At 37.8% G+C, this 20,064-nt stretch overlaps 1 long non-coding RNA gene across 1 annotated transcript; it reads right to left on the minus strand.

Moving 5' to 3' along the window:
- Positions 1-250: 250 nt before the first annotated feature.
- LOC140697163 (uncharacterized) lies at positions 251-14,524 on the minus strand. Its single transcript, XR_012074004.1, has 2 exons — positions 14,240-14,524; positions 251-584 (listed from the first exon to the last, which is right to left on the minus strand). It is a non-coding gene; the product is annotated as an uncharacterized lncRNA (long non-coding RNA).
- Between the last annotated feature and the right edge of the window lie 5,540 nt (positions 14,525-20,064).

Below are 20,064 nucleotides of genomic sequence, written 5' to 3' on the forward strand. Positions count from 1 at the left end.
GAGCTCAGTGAAGTTATTTAACTGAATTGTTTTCTCTAATTTAAGGGCAATTTTATGTAGTAGAAAAGTTGCTGTAATTAAAACGAATGATTTGTTGAGGGGAGTCTCTAGACTTACACCGCCACCCAGCTAAATGCAACTCTATAGTGAGATTATCTTTCTATGGTCGTCAGTCCCTAGAGCGATCGAAACTAAACTTGCTTTATGGGTAGAATTGTTTTTCCTTGAAATTCACATGGTGAAGTCCTAATCCGAGTACCTCAGAATGTGACTTTATTTGGAAGTAGAGTTATTCAGGACATAATTAGTTAAGATGAGATCATTAGGATGGGCCCCACTCCAGCACGACTTGGGAGCACATAAAAAGAGGACATTTGGAGGCAGGCATGTACACAGGAAGAATGCCTCGTGAAGCTGAAGACAGAGATCAGGGTGCGGCTTCTCCAAGCCATAAAACACCAGAAATCACCAGCAGACCACCAGAAGCTAGGGGGTGGGGGGACACTTGAAACAGACTTTCCTTCACAGCTCTCACAGGCACCAGTCCCACCGATGTCTTAATCTTGAGCTTCTGGTCTTCAGATCTGTGAGAGAATACATTTCTGTTGTTGTAAGCTACCTAGTTTTGGGTACTTTGTTATAGCAATCTTAGAAAATTAATACACTTGTTGATGCAGGTTCTGTGTTCAAAATATAATTATGCAGTTGGCATTTCTCTACATATCTTAAGACTAAGTGAGATACTCATGTCTGCATTATATCAATGCCTATGGGAAGCCCAGCCACTGGATGCTTCAACTTCCTTAATATAAGTCAGTATTTCATTGATTCCATTCATTGGTTCCATTGATTAGATCCATGGCTTAGTCTCCTAAGATGACATAACTTTCAGGTCGAGATACTGCCTTTTCGTATGCCTAGATATGCTGATGTAAGTGTGGTCCCTCCTAACTGCACAAGGAAAAGCCTGTTCTCCTGGGAACCCGCTGAATTTAGAACCATCCTATCAATCATTTTCTGCCCTCTGCTTTCACCGAATCCTGTGTGGAATAGCAGAGTTGTAACTCTCAATTTTTAATTTAGCAAGACATCCTCCTTCTCCTTTCATATCCATTCTAGAGAGAGTACAAAAAACACGATAGCTTTCTTGGGTTTTTCTCCTTCTTACTTACTTTGTAAAGAAATGCTCATCCAGCCTCACTTTTCAAACTAGAAACTCAGTACTTGACCTCAACCAGATAAATACACCAAGACGTCAGTGTTCTACCAATTTTTGTCACAAATGAATATGATTTGTATAAGTCACTTGAATGAATTCTAAGGGTCTCAGTTTCTCCAGCAGTAAGATAGATCTAGGAGGATTGGATCAGAATACGTCCAAGTCACTTCCAACTCAAACTCTTTAAAATGTCAACATGAGCAATTTATTTCTTCATTCGTTTGACAAATGAATACCGGCCACCTTCTATGTGACCAGCGTGTTTCTAGGACCCTGCTCTCATGGAGTTTGCATTCCAGTGGAGAAGACTGACAATAAACATAAACACAAATTCATCCACATGAGATTATAGACAAAAATAAATTGCATGTTTATATTTATATCATAATATATAAACTAATCCGGAACAGAGTGCGGGGATGGTGAAGGGAGTGGGTGACTGCGTCCACTTGGGAGAAGAGCCTCTGGGTAGGTAGGTGGTTTTGAAGCTCAGTCTGAATGACAACACGGAGCCAGTGTGGGGTGAGTCCAGGCTGAGGGGCCAGAGAGTGTAAAGGCCTGAATTCAGGAAGGAGCTTACTTGTTATAGGAACCTAAAAACAGTCCATGTCGCTAACAACCAAGAAGGACACGTGTTAAGCTGGGCTGGAGACTTAGGAGTGGCTGAATAACCCGAGGCTCTGCTGGTTTTGCAAGGGTTTGAGTTCTGCTTCCAAGTCCAACGGCAGGCTCTCCCGGGATTTTAAATTGGAGGATTGTATGATCTTGTTTATTTCAGTGATTGTGATCAGTTTCTCCTTCATCAAAGCCAGAAATTCCCAGACAGACAGTACAGGCGTTCTTCTCTTTTTCTTTTTGTTGCTTTGGGTTCTTTCTGTCTCTTTTGTGTTCTTTCCTTTGTTTTGCCTTCTTTTATTTTCTACATTATTGATTTTGAAACCTATTTCTCTTCCTCTTCTCCCTTTTTTTTTTTTTTTTTTGCCTTCACCTTCACCAAACAGCACCTGAGATATATTATGACGAGATTATTTTAACTGAGCAGAAGAAAGCTGCAGACCCCACTAGGGGTCACTTCTGACTCACTGATGAGTCCTTAATCCTGCAATTTTGCCTTAAGTTTATAGCCAACCCGGGAGACACTTTTTTCCTCCTGCATCCAACCCAGGAGACACTTTTTCCACATTTATGATCCCCTCACCCCTCAAGGATCCAAGTCAAAGGCATTGTGGTCCACATCCTCCCTGGACCCAAGCCACCCCAGGAGTCAGGCAGGCTGTCCAAACAGGCCCGCCCCAGGTGCTCCCCTGTGTTCAGGGTAGATTGGCGCCCTTGATCTGGGGACTTGGCTCACTGACAAGAGTGGCATCATTCCTTGAAGTGGAATGTCACCGGAAAGGCTGTGAATGTGCAAGCAATGCCTGGGCTGTCTGTCTGCCTCTTGCCAGCAGGCCGCCTGAGGGTCCAGCAGCCAGGCTTCCTGGAGCTTCCTTCAATTGTCTTCACACATAGAGTTCATTCCCCACTTAAAGACACACAGACCTGCCCTCAGCCTTCTGCTGAAAGTGAATCTTCCTTTGATTTATGTCCAACTTGGTTGCTTTTGAAATGACAGTTTTATTAATTGGAGGAATTGTATTATTTTATGAGGCTGGTTGAGGCATCAAGGATGAGCGGGCCCCTTCGGTATGCTTCCTCTCATACATCTGCATATATTAAAAACACCTGTGAGCACTGTCTCCATGCACACATCCATCTGTCATATCTGAAGTGAAGTGGTGAGGCTAACCTCTGGGTGCATTTCACTCACACACTGACTGCAGATTCCTTGGGAAAGTCAAGAAAGTAGCAAGTTTTCATCTGCTAGATACATGAATGAATGGAACTTGGTAATCTGTAGACTCTTCCATATTTCTTTTTCCTGGCACCCAAGTTGCTTTTCTAAAATTAAATACATATTTTTAAGAAAGCCTTGGCCATATTATCATTGTTTTAGTTGCCTGGCACAAATAGATGCATTTGTCTAACTAAATATGTTATCTTTGTTCACTTCACGTTGTTTCATAGTCTACCATGCTCTTTCACTGTTACTTTACCTGTGTTTTATATTTACTATTTATCTCAATGTATGAATAAGAATGCTGAGTCTCACTAAGGCTAAAGACTTTCCCAAAATCTACATGTCACATGTAACAGATCAGGACTAGGCTCAAGATCTCCTGAATTTAGTTCAAGATAGTGTCCTTTATACTACAACCCGGTCAGCAAGTTTTTCCTGTGGATGACCACAGAGTAAATGTTTCAGGCTTTGTGAGTCACATGTTCTTTGTCAAAATTACTCAGCTTTGCTGTTACAGCACAAACACAGCCACAGACCATACGTAAAAGAGCACTGCTTTGTTCTAAGAAAATTTTAGTTTTGGACACTGAAATCTGACTGCCTTATAATTTTTATGTGCCATGAAACATTATTTTTCTTTTCTTTTTTAATTCCTTTAAATATCTAAAAAATATTCTTAGTTCACTGGCCCTAACAAAACATGTGGCAAGTGGGCTTTGGCTGATGGGCTGTCGTTTGTGGAAACTTTTCTGAATGGAATTATGATTCAGATAGCTGAGACCTGAGTTCATTTTAGCCCCTCACGGAATGAGCAGTGTAAGGTCTCCAGAGCAATTCGTATCATTATAAGTTGTCAGCTACGTACTAGGGGCAGGTCTTCATGGATTCATTCCAATAAAATCTTTCTTAAGGGAAAATAAAATGAAAATATTAATTGAATAGATACAACTTAATAAGAGCATTTGAATCATATTTTAAAAAAAATATATAAAAGGAATATGACTTGCTTTCCCACTGGAGTATTATTCATAGACTCTATGAACTTTGAAAGAATTCTCAAACGAAGTCAAAGGAAAATTTGAAAATCCATTATGTCCCAGTTCAGTTTAATCTATAATAAAGCAATGAATTGGGTCTTGTAGGCACAGATAAGGCTACCTAGACCATCCAGGAAAGTAAATATTTTCCTTATCTGATTATTTCAGCTAGAAAGTGTTTACCGATAGTTGTTCAAGATAAAGCAATGTATGATCTGCGTGGGTGCAGATGCTGGAGCTACAGGAAATAAATGCAAAATTATCAACAAATTCTATCAAATAAGTGCTTATCATGCTTGTTAACAACTATGTAGAAGGTGAAGAATAGACAGATTCCTCCTGGATTAGCGCCTGGCCGATGCTAGAGGAGAAAAATCTCTCATCTCCGACTCTGGTCCCTAAATAAAGTTGTAGCCATAGGGCTTCAGTCAAATTAAATTGAAAATCAAGAAAATGAAAAATGCTCCATGGACATTTCATCTTCTTCCTTTTGGAGATAAATTTGGAGCTTAGGTTCTGCATTCTACTTGTATTTAGCACAGAATGAAAATGCTTAAATATTAAAATAAACTATGACAATATATATTCTCCTCTTGGTTAAGAGCAACTCCATTTTGGAGACTGATTGTAGGATTAAGAACAGATGGGGGAATTTGGGATTTGCAGACACTAACTACTATGTATAAAATAGATAAACAAGGTCCCACTGTACAGCCCAGGGAACTGTATCCAGTATCTTTTAATAGCCTATATTGAAAAAGTATATGCAAAGGAGAATGTGTATATATATATATGTATAACTGAATCACTATACTGTACACCAGAAATTAATAGAACATTGTAAACTGATGATACTTCAATTAAAGTTAAATTAAATTAAATTAAGTTTAAAAATTTTAGCATTTTGTGCTTGAAATATAACACCCCAGTACATATTTTTGTTATTGTTGTAAAAATCTATTTGTTTTTGACAAAATCAAGTTAAAGAAGCTCTATTCAACCAAATCACGACTCCAAAAAATAAAAAGAAAAAAGAACAGATGGGGCTGGATATTGAGGGATGAGGAGGTGAAGGATGAGGGAAAGCACTGGCTCTTTGTGATGGCTACTCTCTGAGTCTCTCTGTATTTAAAGGAGACTGGAATGCTTCAGCTTCTCCTCCTCATCCTTCTGAATTCCTGCCCACCCTCACGTCCTGCCTCGATTCCTGATTGCCCTATGAGATTTTCCTAATTATACATGCACATGAATCTATTGATTCCCAAATAATATACCATGTATTTAAAGACCATAAAGATCAATGTATTCGAGTATTTTCTCTCAAAGCAATGTGAACCACTGAAGGACCAGGCTTATGGCAAACCCTCAGCGTGCACCCCTATGGTGCTCCCACATCAGTCTTGGTTGACTGATTCTTTCCTTTTCAAATCCTGAAGGAAGGAAACACCCTACCTGCCACACTATTAGTGGACAGTAATCTTCCCTGACCTCACAAGCCATCCTCCCAGAGGTGACCGATGAGGTTGGGTTATCAGTCTTAGATTTGCCATCACAGAACTGAAAACGTTATCTGCACCACGTACTACTGATAAGCAGAAGGGACATGTGCCCACTACTTTGAGTGAGGAAATATATGGTGATTTGGAGGGAAAATGTCCAACTTTGATTCTCAGTGCAGCAGCATGTTTTTTTATTCCTTTCTCAGTCTGCAGATACTTTCTTCGGCTCCAACGTAACTGGTGAAAACCAGTGCCATCCAAGTCAGAAGACACTGACACTCAGAGTCTGGCTTGATTTTTAAGATCAACTCAATGGCAGTTCAGAACAGATCAGTAAATCAACACCATCCAACCTACTCAGCTCTTACTCCTAGATGTGGCACTGTTCTCTTTTATCTCATAAGTTAAAAGAATGTTATAATCATCACTACCTACCAGGGGTTGGATGTCTCATGCCTCCTAAATTAGAATCCACTTTACTCAAGCAAGAAAGTCCATCGAGAAACTGAGAACTAAGATCTGTATATATATAATAATAATAAGAGTAGGTAACATTTATTGACTGCTGACTCTGTGTCAGATGTTATGCTAAGCAATTTATTTCTCACAACATCTCTGAAAGGGAGACGCTATTATGATGCTGTCTTTTGTAATGAGTAACCTGAGACTCAGAGAGTCTGCCCGGCTTCATGGTCCTGTATCCTTAACCACAACTTTCCATACCACGCCACTGCTTCTGCTTTGCATCTCATTCCAACTTCCTGTTCTAGTCTTAGAAACAGAAATGGAGATAGGCATGCAAGTGCAGATGACTTTTGCTTGTTTCGTACTGAAAGATAGAGAACATTAGTAGGAGTGTTGTGAAGTGAGCTTGGAAGGTGAAGATGACCAATAAAGTCCCAGCGTGTTCTCAGAACAATGACTAATAATACCCTTGTACTCTCCAGCACGACCCACTTTGGAAAAGAAATAAAATAGTCATCTTATTTATATAGCACTCAAGAAACTGGTTATTTTAATGGCAGCTCATTTCCATTGGATGACTGTAACTCACATGCTCTGATTTATTCTAACTGCAAAACACAGACCTGAAGACTAAAGTTGAAAGTTATAAAATGTCATTTTTATCTCCATAAAGGAAGATATTTTCTAATTTTTCTAATACCTCCCTATGTTATTCCTGTAAATGTTTGCCACTCCTTGAGTTTTATCTTTGCCAAATGAAATATTCTCAGTGTCTTCAGTCTTTCTTCCATGCGATGTGGTTTCCAGCACCTAGATGATCCTGGTAATTTTCTTTGGAAAAAGCCACAGGTTTTCAGTGTCACTCTTAAAATGTTGTGGCAGTGTCTTAAGTCCAGGTGTTTTCTGTTCAGTTCAGACTCCATTCAACTGTACTGTTGGCACCCTTTAACTAGGTTCTACCCATGCATTAATTAAACGCATCAGTGCACTTAGCAACGCATAATTGTGTTGGCTGCATGGTGTTTGTAGTCAGCTAAATTCCTGGATCATTTTTAGAAGAAATGTTGTGCTAGTCACCTCTGCTTTCTTCTTGTGCGTCCTCAACAAGTCCTCAACAAAACTGCTCCCTTCATAGAAAGGGTGACTAGTTTTAATAGCCATTTATCGATACTAACCCATGCTCATCAAAGCCATTAACTGACATTTTGAAGAGAACAGAGTCAATTGCTAGAGTCTCTCTCCAGTTTATCATCGATCTGCTAATCATCATGTCTTGTAAACAGCTGGTCAATCGCTTATTAATACTCTTATCTACATTTTGACATGATGGACTTGTAAACATGGACATCATCATTCAAATGCAGGGTCGTGTAAAGACAGAATTTATCTATGGCATGCATCTTATTTGCCATCAGTTATGGAAAAGGTAACATATGACTTTGAAGCAGACAGACTTGAGCTCTAATCCAAATGTATCTGCATAATAAATGTGTGACTTTGGACAGTTCATTCAATCCAAATCTCATGAGTCTCTTCTTTAAGAATGTAGATGTAAGTATATATGAGGTAGCACCTAGAAAACCTCCCGCACAATGCCTGAGTCACGTTTGGCAATAAGTAGTTGGTAATTATTATTACTGTCATTGTAATTAGCATTATTATTACTTTGGGAGCCAAAAGCAACCATAGGATTAAGCTCTTTAAAATCCTTTATTTCATGGCACAAACAACTTCATTCAAGAGAGGTGAAGACATTTACCTAAGGACTCAGATTGTGAGGATTTTTTGTGAGTGCTTATCAAGAGAAAACGATAACTGTCGTCACTGCCTCCACTTTCTCACCACGCACTTAGTTCTCCATGGTCTGAAATACGAATGTCATCTTCAGGACTCTTCTAAAATTTTTCTTTTAAAATATTTCTCCAAACTTAGAAGGAGGAGACCCTAAACTTCTTCTATGCCTTTTTGCAATTTGATTTTTTTTTAATTTTTAGTCTTTTTATTTGACATATAGTCAGTTTATAATGTGTCCATTTCTGGTGCATATACATACACATACATATATCCCTTTTCATATTCTTTTTCATTATAGGTTATTGCAAGATACTGAATATAGTTCCCTGTGCCATACAGAAGAAACATGTTGTATATCTGTTTTGTATATAGTAGTTAGTATCTGCATGATTTCTTAACCTCATTTGGCACTGCTGAGACCTCTCCACTTCTGAAACCTGTCTTCTTTTGACGTCGGTGACAGCAGTCTCTCTTAGCTCACCGTTTTCATCCTCCTCTGCCTTAATTTCCTTCATGGCCTTTGCTTCCTGACTCTCTTCTTGACCATCACTCTCATCACAAGTTCTCTCATTTATTTCCACGGCCCCAGCAACAGCCTTTATGCTAGTCATCATAAGTTCGTCTCTGTAACTCTGATTTCTTGTTGTAAAGATATGTTTTGTTTCCTGAGAATCCATGTGCTTTTGTGATATTCCCCACCCCTCTTCAGCTAGCGAGGGCCATATAACTATTTCTGGCCCACTGGTCTGTGAGGTGAAGTGACACATTTCGCCTCTGCACCAAACCATAATCAAGAAATTACAGATAACCATATTCTCTCTTTCCCTGACAAGGGAATGTGAGCAATTCTAAATGGTGAAACTATATAATAATGGATTTTATCAATCTAAGTCTTTGAGCCACTGTACAGAGAAGATTCACTTGGTTGGTTATGCGATGTGATTGAGGAAGAAACGTTTACCGTGTTACATCACCAAGACTTGAGGCTTAAGAGTTACTTTCTTTCTTTCTTTCTTTCTTCCTTCCTTTCTTTCTTTCTTTCTTTCTTTCTTTCTTTCTTTCTTTCTTTCTTTCTTTCTTTCTTTCTTTCTTTCTTTCTTTCTTTCTTTCTTTCTTTTTCTTTCTTTCTTTCTTTCCTGGTTAGCAGAACTGTGCCTATCTTCATTAAAATACTTCTCATTTTAGTTCATGACCTTTGTTTTCATCAATATGCTAGAGGTTTCTACGTTAACAGTCATCAAAAATGACCACATCCAAAAGAAATCTACTCAGATGTGTTTTTATTTAGACATTTCTAGTGATCTAACATATTCTGTCCTTTCTGCAAAATATCTCAGTGATGCCCTTGGTTTCCCGTTGCCTCTTCCTTCATCCTATTTAGAATAGTAACTACCTCCACGGTTGATTATCATCTCGTCCATTATGCCCAGTATTTCTCCAACCCAAACCATTCTTTCTCTGAAGCTTTTTCCATTATTCAGGTAGGTTTGATTGCTATTCATGGTCGACAGTGAAGGGGCTCTCCATCTGCCCCTCCTGCCTTTTAGTGTTATATTTCATAAAAATCTAGTTACAGCTACTGTGATCTAGTCACATTGGACATTTACAAATCATTATGTCCCTTAAACCTCAATGCATTTTAATGATATTTTATTTTACCTGAAATATACCTTTAAAATTTTTAGGCAGTCCTTCGATTCTAATACAAATATTGACTGATGATTCATGGAACTAAGATAAGGGAAAAATTAATTTTGACTAAGGATATTGGCAAAAGCTTCACAGAAGAAGTGATATTTGTTACAATCCTTTCTGCAAGCAATGTGACTTGCATTATATCGTACAAATTTTATCTGTCTATCTAACTGTGATGGTTAATTTAATGTGTCAGCTCGGGGTTGGGGAGGGGATCAAAAAATGCCCAGGTATTTTGCAAACATTATTTCTGAATGTGTTTGTGAGGATGGTTCCGGGTGAAATAAACATTTGAATCAACAACTGCATAAGCAGTTTGTTCTCCCTAACATGGATGGGCATCAGCCAATCTGTTGAGGGCTTGAATGAAACAAAAAAGCTACAAGAGGAAGAGTGTAGATCTTCTTACTTGATGGCTTGATCTGGGACACCTATCTCCTCCCACCGTCCTCACTTCTGCTTTCAGGACTTCAGACCCAGACTGGAATCTAGTCCATTGGCTCCCGTGTTTTCAAGACCTTAGATTTGGACTGAATTGCCCCACCAGCTTTCCTGGGTCCTGCACATCTCCAATTTGCAGATGGCAGATTGTGGGACTTAGTGTCTGTAATTCCACAAGCCAATTCCCTGTAACAAGTTTCATATATACACACCTTCCTATTGGTTCTGTTTATCTGAAGAACCCTGACTTGGACACTATTTCTCTCTCATCATCCCAAGTCGATTGGGAAATCACTGAGGGAACAATCTTGCTATTTTCAACTTTATATCTCTTTGACTCACACTGTACCCAAAAGAAACATCTTTAAATGAATGTTTTATAACTGTTTGAACTGAAGCGAATCTCTGTTATCCTATCCACATCTCTATTTTCTTTGCCAGCTACTCCCCAAACACCTACTTAATGAGTCTTTCAAGAATCCTTGAAATACTGACAACAAGATTACTGGTTTATGAGGTTCAAAATTAATCTCTAACTGCTTTATTAAGATTTGGTATATTTGCTTATCTCTGGCATTTGATAATGTCTTGAAATGCTGACAGTGTATCAGTAATCCTAGCCACAGATTATTTTAGTACGTAATTGGCTCTTGAAGTCTGAACTCATTAGCGATACCTGTTGCTCTCTTACAAACATCTCTCTAATCTTGGGATTAGTTTCCTCTTAAGTACTTGATTTACCTTTCTCATTATGAGGACCATTCTCTCCAAAGGGATAGAGATTTGAAAAGTCAGAGATAAGCAGTGCTGTCTTCTCTACAGAATCTTTTTATTCTTCATGTGGGCCCAAGGCAATGATTCTCCTCATATCGTATCTTTTTCTCACCACCTCTGTCCTCTTCTCAAACTGCTTACATGGCTTCATTTGTCTGTAAAGAGCTTATGCTTCTAGCCCAGCAGTTCATATCTTTAAGACAAGATTTCATCCCTCCCTGAAACAAGGATTTCACCTTCTGCTTCATTTGTATCTCTTCCTTCCTCTATAGTTCCCTTCCAAAGTGTCTAGCTGCTTCGAAGACAATGTTTATTATTTTACTCTATAAATCAAATCTATGATAGCACTTGTTTTTTCTGCTTTTATTGTCTTTAATGTGGTGATTATTATTCAGACTTGATAGAGTTTGTATTCTGTTTTTAAGTATTGCAAAGACACTTTGGGAAATTGTAATATACATACACAAGAGTTGGTTAAGATAATGTGGGGTTAAGATCTTTTTAAGAAAATATACTCGAATCTTAGTGATATATTTTGATTGTAAATAATACAAAAAAATATAGAAACAAAAAGATATGACCAATATTAACCCTTTGGTATATATTTTCCAAGTAATATATATAAATGTGTGCACAGTTTTATATACATATATGAATTTACATACATATTTTACATTGGTGGTACTGTGTATAATTCATACATATTTCTGCAGAGCACTTTTATTTGACAATATAAAATATATTGCAAACATTATGCATTGTTAGCTAAAATATGTACCTCCTCCAGTTTTAAGATAATTTACTTTTTAAATTACTTAATAAAACCAACTCTTTTTAGTGTACAATTATATACATTTTAACACAGGTAAAGATTTAGTGATGCCACAACAATCAGGACACAAAGCACTTCCGTCACCTTACAACGCTCTCTCATGCTTCTCGGTGTAGTTAGACCCCACCCCCATCCCTAACTCCTGGCAAACACTGCTGTGGTCTCTACCACTACAGCTTTGTGTTATCAAGAAGAGCGTTCAAACGGAAACACACAGAATTTTGAGACTGTCTTCTTTCACTCAGTAAAGTCTATACAGAGCACACAGACTAGTTATTTAAGAACTCGAAAAATAAAAAAAAAAAACAGGCGAAGATCAGGATTCAGGTACCACCAGCCTGGTGTGGTTTTTTTTTTTTTTTTTTCCATTCATCTTTCATGTGCTCTAATTTAAACAGAGGCAGTCAGATACCCATATGCAGAGCTTTGTGTCGTGCGGCAATGTGCCTTGTTAGTGTGTGTGTGTGTGAGGGAGGTGGTGCATGGGTGGCAAAGAACTACCCTTCTTCATAAAAGAGTTAAAGAACTAGTGGAGTCCACAGAGTTTGAAAATTTAAGGATAACTTTAAAGTAAAGTTTATTTTTATTCCTCTGGTGTTCTTAAAGACATAAGAAGATATCGAGAAACATGAACTGCATTGTATTTTCAATCCTACCGGTAACCTTTTCAACCTAACCATCAGACACCATCACCAAACAGCATAGAGAGATCTTCTAAAGCCTGTAATTGACATTTAATGCTTAATGTGTAATGATCACATAGTCGTCCTGAAACAAAGGCAAAGTTGTGGCTTTCATTTTGGTATCACACTCAAAAAATCCTTCCCTCCATCAGCTCGCTTCCCTGGCATTCAGAACCTTCTATTGGGGGAGGGGACTGCCTTTCTACTCACTTCATTGCAAGACAGGCACCTCCCATGTTGGCTGTGAGGACATTTTTTGCTTCCACTTTGCAGTACTTGTATGGCAGCAAGTAAATGGTTTCTTCCAGTAACGCTAGAAAGTTTGCAGTGGTTCACCTAATTGCACAATTTGGCACACTCAAGTTGGCAGTTGATTTTCTTGACATACATTTTCTCCAAACTACCACAGTAAACTGGAGGGGAAAATCCCCATTCAGCTTTGGGTATGGAAACTCAGCTGCCAGATACCAAGGCCCTTATGCCAAGACATTCAGCTAATCCCAAGCTCAGCTTGGCTTTGCATCCTTTTCTAGGGAGGGCAGCATGAAATGCACCCAATGTATTTATAGGCTGGACTGATTTACTATCAAAAATTTTCCATAATGTTGTCTTTAAAGTGATACAAATTTTTTTTTTAAATGAAAATGACTTTTCCTTTAGAATTCCCTAAGTCAAGGGAAATGTTCATATGGTTCTGCTGACTGTAGTTTCGCCATGATTAAAAATAAACAGAAACTGACACAACATGGTAAACTGACTATACTTCAATTAAAAAAATGGAAAAAAAAAATTAAAAAATTTAACACATATCAAAGAGTAACAGACTAGCAAATATCACTAGGGAGAAAGTTAGCCTGGGGCTTCTCATCACAGAATAATTGCTCTTCTTGAGTCAAAGATGCCACGTTTACCTTCATTTTCCGGCATGACTGATCACACACCTTCCAGCTTCAACTAAAACCAGGCTTTGACTAGAGTAACAGTGACATTACCTATAATGCTGGAATTTTTAGAAAAAAAATGTTTTTTCACTGAAAATATTCTGTACCAGGCCATGGCAATTATTACTCTGTTTATTTTACCCTTGAGAAAAATGTAACCAAATTAACCTAAGTGATGTCTTGGAAATTACTCATATCTGAGCACCGCTTTGTTCCGGATACTCTCTGCAACCTTCCATAACTTCTTCCATTCATAGTTGGGTTGAAACTGACTTCGAAGAAAAGTCAAATTTCAGTCTTGCACACCGAATTCGAAACCATATTGAAAACAAATGTGACCATTTGCTAGAATAACAACCCGGTGTTATTTTTTCCATATGCATTTTCCTCTCTAATTTTCCCTTATTCTTCTATCCGTAAAGCCTGCAGTTTGCCATGTCTGACTTTATTAAGCATATAAAAAGCCTGCCTCGGTTTCGTGAAATGAAAATTTAGAACGTTGCACAGGTGGCTGTGGAGATGCCAGAAACCTAACACAGGGCTGGTCCCAGAATTGGGAGGACTGACTTCTGTGATGTGAAAGCCTCTAGGAAATACCATTCTTTTCTTTCAGAAAACGCACTGAAGCATATGTGAGATGGAAAAAGAATTACTTTCCCTCTGACCGTTTTGCATATCAACAGAGATGACGATAAAATTACAAAGACGGCATTTTTGCATTGATGCCAAAACTCCAGTATTGATCTTCCAACATCCATAATTGTTCTCAGAGCCCTCATTCTGCAAGCCCCCTGACCCCAAGTTCTACAGAAACGTGCTTGTTCTCACATGGCTGTGAATCCTAAGTGAGGTGCAAACTAGTCTTCGCAAACATGTTTGCTGACCCTTAAGGGATGTGTGTTTAATAATAAGTCACTTCTAATGTCTGTGAAAATCGTCCAAAAGCCGAGGGGGTGCACACTGAGTAATTCGTATAAAGCAGGCTTCACTAGTCTGTGTTTACAAAATAATGTCATTTTTACCTTTTCTGAGTGACCTCCTTTTTGTCATCAGGGCTGTGCTTTTAAAAAGACTGAAAATTAGGATTTCCCAGCATGTCTTGCAGTTGTTGACAAGATCTTCCTCGTTTGCTCCCACAACCGAGTCCATCAGCTGAAATCCACCCTTGGTATCCAGTCTATTCTTCACTCCCTGCCTCACATGGTCCACTCAATGCTCAAGAATGTCCAAGCAAAAGGTACCCATCCAGGTACTTCCACCAAGAATTGTCCTGAGCATGGCAAGACATGTTTGATTCCATGCAAATGTTACCAACCAAGAGCTCATTGCACATAGAAGCCAGTAGCATGGCACTGGCTATTAAGAAAGAGCTTTATTGTGAGGTCAGTTGTCAAGGAGATAAGAGGCAGGGCTCAAATCTATCTCCCTGATCCAGGGGTTGGGGTGACATTTAAAGCATCAGGGGAATTTCAAACTTGGATAGTCTTGAATTAGTCCATCAAGTTACTCGTGCTACTGGAAGCCAGATTTTCTTACTGAAGAACTTCTTGCTTCCTACAGGGCTCCTGTGACAATATTTCTACTCTTTGAATTCCCTAGAGTAAAGATTCTTCGTTCTGGGGATATCCTGGAGATATGGGTTCCCATCTTGCGCATGTGCAGTGCTGTCTCTGTAAAATAACTCCAGGTTTGATTAATCAACCAACGAATTTAAGGCGGCAAAACAGTTTAAGCTGGCAATCCATGTTTCACTCTCTGTTTCATAAAGCTAAGGGAAAAAAGCTTCCTCTCCAACTCTGTGCAACATATTGTTACCTATGACTTGAAACAGTTCGCATCCTTCCCAAAGACTCTCAAAATCCCTTTTAAACAGTTGTATAAAGGCTAGCTCTCAACTCCTAAGACTAAACATCCAATGAAGAACATTTTAACATAAACATAGTATTGAATAAAAATATACAATTTTGTTACATTAACATCACTCAAATCAAGACTGAATATGCTTACGTTAATATACTTCTATCACTTATCTAAAAACTATAATGTGAAAAAAACAGGAAAAAAAAGTAAAATATGGACCAGAAGCAAAAACCAAAATCATGAGATGGATGCCCTTCAGAAAGTGGGAGAGGAGAACACATCTGAGGGTTACAGGCAAAGAGTACAGCACTTTAATGTTTTATTTCTTAAAATGACATCAGTAGTGGCACCTTTTAACCAATATGTCTAAATGCTAAAGAGAGTTCATTTGACTTTCGTTTTCAGGAGAGCAATAAATATGACTTAGTGAGCTCTGCAGATGCAGTGCCTGGGGTTCAGTATCACTCTGAACATTCAGTAGCTGTGTGACTCTGAATTAGGTATTTAACCTCCCTGAGCCTAATATGTAAAATGGAGACTATACTAGTACCTGCTTCATAGGAACCATGAGCGCATTGATCGTATGTGTTAAAAATGTGGGCAAATGACAAAACTCTTCTTGCACTGAAGTGCCTTTTTGGGATTGGTAACGTGGTTTGCTTGTGAGATTCACGGATCAGTGGAGTTCTTTCTTAGGAGAATGTAGTGGGTTTTAGCTACACATACCTTCTGTGTTTTGAAGACAAAACATGTGAGTTGAAATTCAGCTGCTCATGCTGTCATAATTAGAGAGAATCTCAGTATTGCTAGAGAAATATTTCTTGCTGTTTTTCAGTCTTAACAGGAATCAGGAGATGCTGCAAAGGTAGTGAACACGTCATTCTTATGAGTTTTTCTTTTTAATCATGCTCATTCAAGAGCACATTTTCATGCTTTTTATGTGTACGACCTGACTCCAAATGCTGAACTATGGGTTTTGTCTAGTGCCACCAAGCTCACCCACCTGCTCTCCTTAAAGCAAACAAAGACATGCTCACAAAAGGATGGTTTACTTGGAAGCACAGTTTCTGATCTCATGTTACTGAAATTACATTGAAAAAAATTTGTCAAAAAGCAGAGGCAAGAGATCACTGAAACAGTAGAAACATACTAATTAAAAAGCAACCCTTGGGATTTGCAGATACTGACTACTATGTATAAAATAAACAGTAACGTCCGACTGTCTAGCACAGGGAACTTATTCAACACCTTGTCATAGCTTATAATGAAAAAGACTATGAAAATTAATATATATGTATGTATAACGGAATCACTATGCTGTACATCAGAAATTAACACAACATTGTAAACCAACTATACTTCAATTAAAAGAAAAAGCAACCCTGTCATTTGGGAAACCTGGATGCACTTGAATAAGTCATATTATTCATATTTGGGATCATGGAGGTTTCCCAGTATATAAATCATTTAAAGTAGTGTTGTCAAGGATCCCATTAGTTAGCTTCAAACACCTGATCAGTAGTTTCCTAGTAATCTAAAACACCCATGCAGTCATGTTCAGTAATTCAAATTCACCAAAATTAGAGATGGATTGATTTGATGGCACAATCAGAAAGAAAGATTGAGAAAGAGGGAGAACGGAAGAAATGGAGAGAGCAAGAGAGAGAAAGAAAAAAACAGGAAGTAGAGGAAAGTGGAAAAAAAAACAGCCCTCAGGAATTATGTAGAAGACACATGTGCAAGATGATAAGGGAAATTTATTTCAACATGGCACTGAGAGAAAACTGTGAAGAAATAGGACGCTTAAAAGAAAAAAGAAATTAAAAAAAAATTAGGAATAGGCAAGTCAGTATAGGAAATATGACAGTGGGCAATGTGAAATGCTACAGAAAATAAACCATTTTGCATTCTCAGTCACCCAGAAAAACAGCAAAATTAGGAATCTGTGGAATCGGGACCCCAAATAGAAGTAATGGCTTCCAAGAGTTATACTTGTAAAGTCAATGTAAATTGGCCTCTGTTAAATATGTGGGGATGGATATTTCCCAAGCCATGGCTATGAAATGAAAAGCAAAGTCAACTCTGGCAGAGTTCACTGGCTAGGATTTTGAAGAGAGACTGCATTAACGAAAGAAAGTGATCTATGAGCAGTTTTGAAAACACTGAATCACTGAAGGAGTATTTGGTAGCTTCCATTCTCTCTTTCCAAGGGGGAGAACTCCTGCCATGACAAAGACAATGGTAGGCTGGGCACTGGGTGAAATATTTCTCAAGCCTCTCCAAAGAGTTTTTTGTTTTGTTTTGTTTTGGTTTTTTTTTGATACAAGGAAGACAATAAATTGGTATATCTTAAGGTGAAATAGTTCTTTTTTCCTTCTTCTGTAGTTAGTATTGGCAAAATAAATGAGAAATCTCTAAAAAACACAGTGAAATAAATGGTCATTATGTCTGTCACCATCCAGAAATAATCACTAAGAACATTTGCTTTATCTTTCCAGTTTTTTCTATTGTGTATACGTGCTTCCTACGATATATATTTTACACAAAGAAACAATATTATATTCCTTGCTTTCTGATTTAGCTCTAGGTGCTTTTTACATTTTCAAATGATTTTCCTAAAACATTATAAAAATCAGGAATGTATAATAAGATCCCATGTACCAAGGCTTCAACAATTATCAGATTAATCATGTTTTATCCACACTCCACCTACTCACCTCCATCCCCAAACTATAATCATTATGAAAAAATCCCAAATATTCTGTCAGTTTATCTGAAAATATCTCTATAGATACAGATTCCTTTTTAAAAACATAACAATATTATTCTCTCTTCTAGCAAGTGAATTAAAATTCCTTAATATAATCAAACATCATTCAATGTTTTTCTTTTTGTTCTTTATTTTTATCATGGTCTTAATTAGTCTCATATTGGATAATAGATCTCTTAAATTCTTTTTAATTTACTTAATCCTACTCCCTCATTCCTTTTTTCCTTCCAATTTATTTGTAGACAAGACTGGATTTTGCTGAGTCTATCCCTGTGGTGTTATTCAATATGTTCTCTAGGCCTTGTATTTCCAATAAATTGAAATTCAAATCCAGAGAATCAACCAGGTTGTATAGAAATTTTCCCTACCATCATATTGATGGATATTTCAATTACTTTATCATTTTCTGTTACTGTTAAACATTAATGTAATGAAATTCCTGATGCATTTACCTTTGTACATTCATCTGATTAGTTACTTAAGTACATTCTTAGAAGTTTTCTTGTAGAACCAAAAGGCACACACTTTTTAAACATTTGTTGATGTGTATTGTCAAATTGGCCTTCAGAAAAGTTAGGGTACTTTTGAATGAATCACACTTGACCTAGCTGAGGATCTATTTCCTCACATTATTAAAAATAATAAACTATGGCTGTTTCAAAGTATTTTCCGACTGAGAGGAATTCTTTCTTCATTAACTTGCATTTTTGTTATTGGTGAGTTTGACCAACTTTCAATATGATTATGATGTCATGTAAAATCAATAAATTGAAATTTTGATTCCTGTATTTGTCCTTTGTACGATGATTAACGCAAATCGGTCACTGACAGCCTGATGAAATTGGACGTGTTAAAACGGCAGAGGGTCTTATAAGTTCCAATAAACTTAAGACCAGGTTCTGGTACACAGGGATATGATTACATCACAGGTACTGCACTTGCGTCCTTGACCTCTTTTCTTACTTTAATATGAACACTATGGAAGTGAAATAAGAAAAGAAAACCTTAATATGACTTATGAAGGTATGTCTTTAATTCTATAAATTAGAATTATAGAATTCTAAGCAATTCATAGAAAATGCAAAGCCTGGTGATTTGTTTTTTTTTTTTTCCCTCCCAGACTAATCTTTATAATTTTTTTTCTTTCTTATTAACCAAAAGACCTCAAAGCTTTATGATTTTTCATTATTCTTAAAAAAAATCTCAAGTGCTTCAATTGGAATATAATTTGCTTTACTCAGCTTTGTCTTTGTGTCTGAGAGAGAATATATTTCTTCATAAAATTCCCATGTAGCTGGAGTGGCCTTGAGTATAGCTTCAGGATGTGATCATTCTCACTCTTTCAGGGAATTTTCCCAGCAGAGCATCTTCCCTTGTTGAATTTCATATCCTTTCACGGCCTAGAGGGATATTGTCAGGATAATATATTAGTCTATTTCATATTATCACCTTGGAGTCTTTGGTATTTTTCTGACAAATTAGCAGCTAATGTAAGACAGCGGCAGGAACTACAGGGAATTTTTCTGTTTTCATTTATCTAATCAGTTTGAAATCAATTGAAGAATTATTTTAGAAAATAAAGTTCTTTTCTATTAATCTACATGTTCAGCATTTAACAAGTAAGTTTTGTGCTTGGGTGAAAAAGCAATGTCTACAAGACAATTCACTCCAAGAAGATGTGTATGGTGCCCCTTTTACACAATAGTCATAAAATACACAACATGGATGGAAAAAGCAACGCAGTGCAGTATTAGTCTTGTGCCTTGGAGACAGGGAGATGTTCGCCAATGTTCTAGGTTGAATTGTATCCAACCTCCCCTAAATAATGCTTGATTGAAGTCCTAAATCCTCAGTACTTGTGCTTATGTCCTTGTTCGGAAATAGGGTCTTAGCTGATTTAAAAAAGTTAACATGAGATCTTTAGACTGGACTCTAGTCCAATATGACTGATATTCTCATGTAAACAGGGGGATTTGGACACAGACGTGGATGCAGAGGGAGATTCCATGTGAAGACACAGAGAGAAGACAGACAGACTTGTGACGATGCGGGCAGAGATTGGAGTCAAGCGGCCAGAAATCAAGGGATGCCCGCGGCTACCCAAAGCCGGAAGAGGCAAGGAAGCACCCTCCCCTGGAGGCTCAGACGGGGCGTGGCCCTGCCAGTACCTTGATCTTGGATCGATAGCCTGCAGAACCGTGAGACATACATTTCTGT

The sequence above is a fragment of the Vicugna pacos genome, chromosome 6 (assembly GCF_048564905.1).
Source record: "Vicugna pacos chromosome 6, VicPac4, whole genome shotgun sequence".
Classification (NCBI taxonomy): domain Eukaryota; kingdom Metazoa; phylum Chordata; class Mammalia; order Artiodactyla; family Camelidae; genus Vicugna; species Vicugna pacos.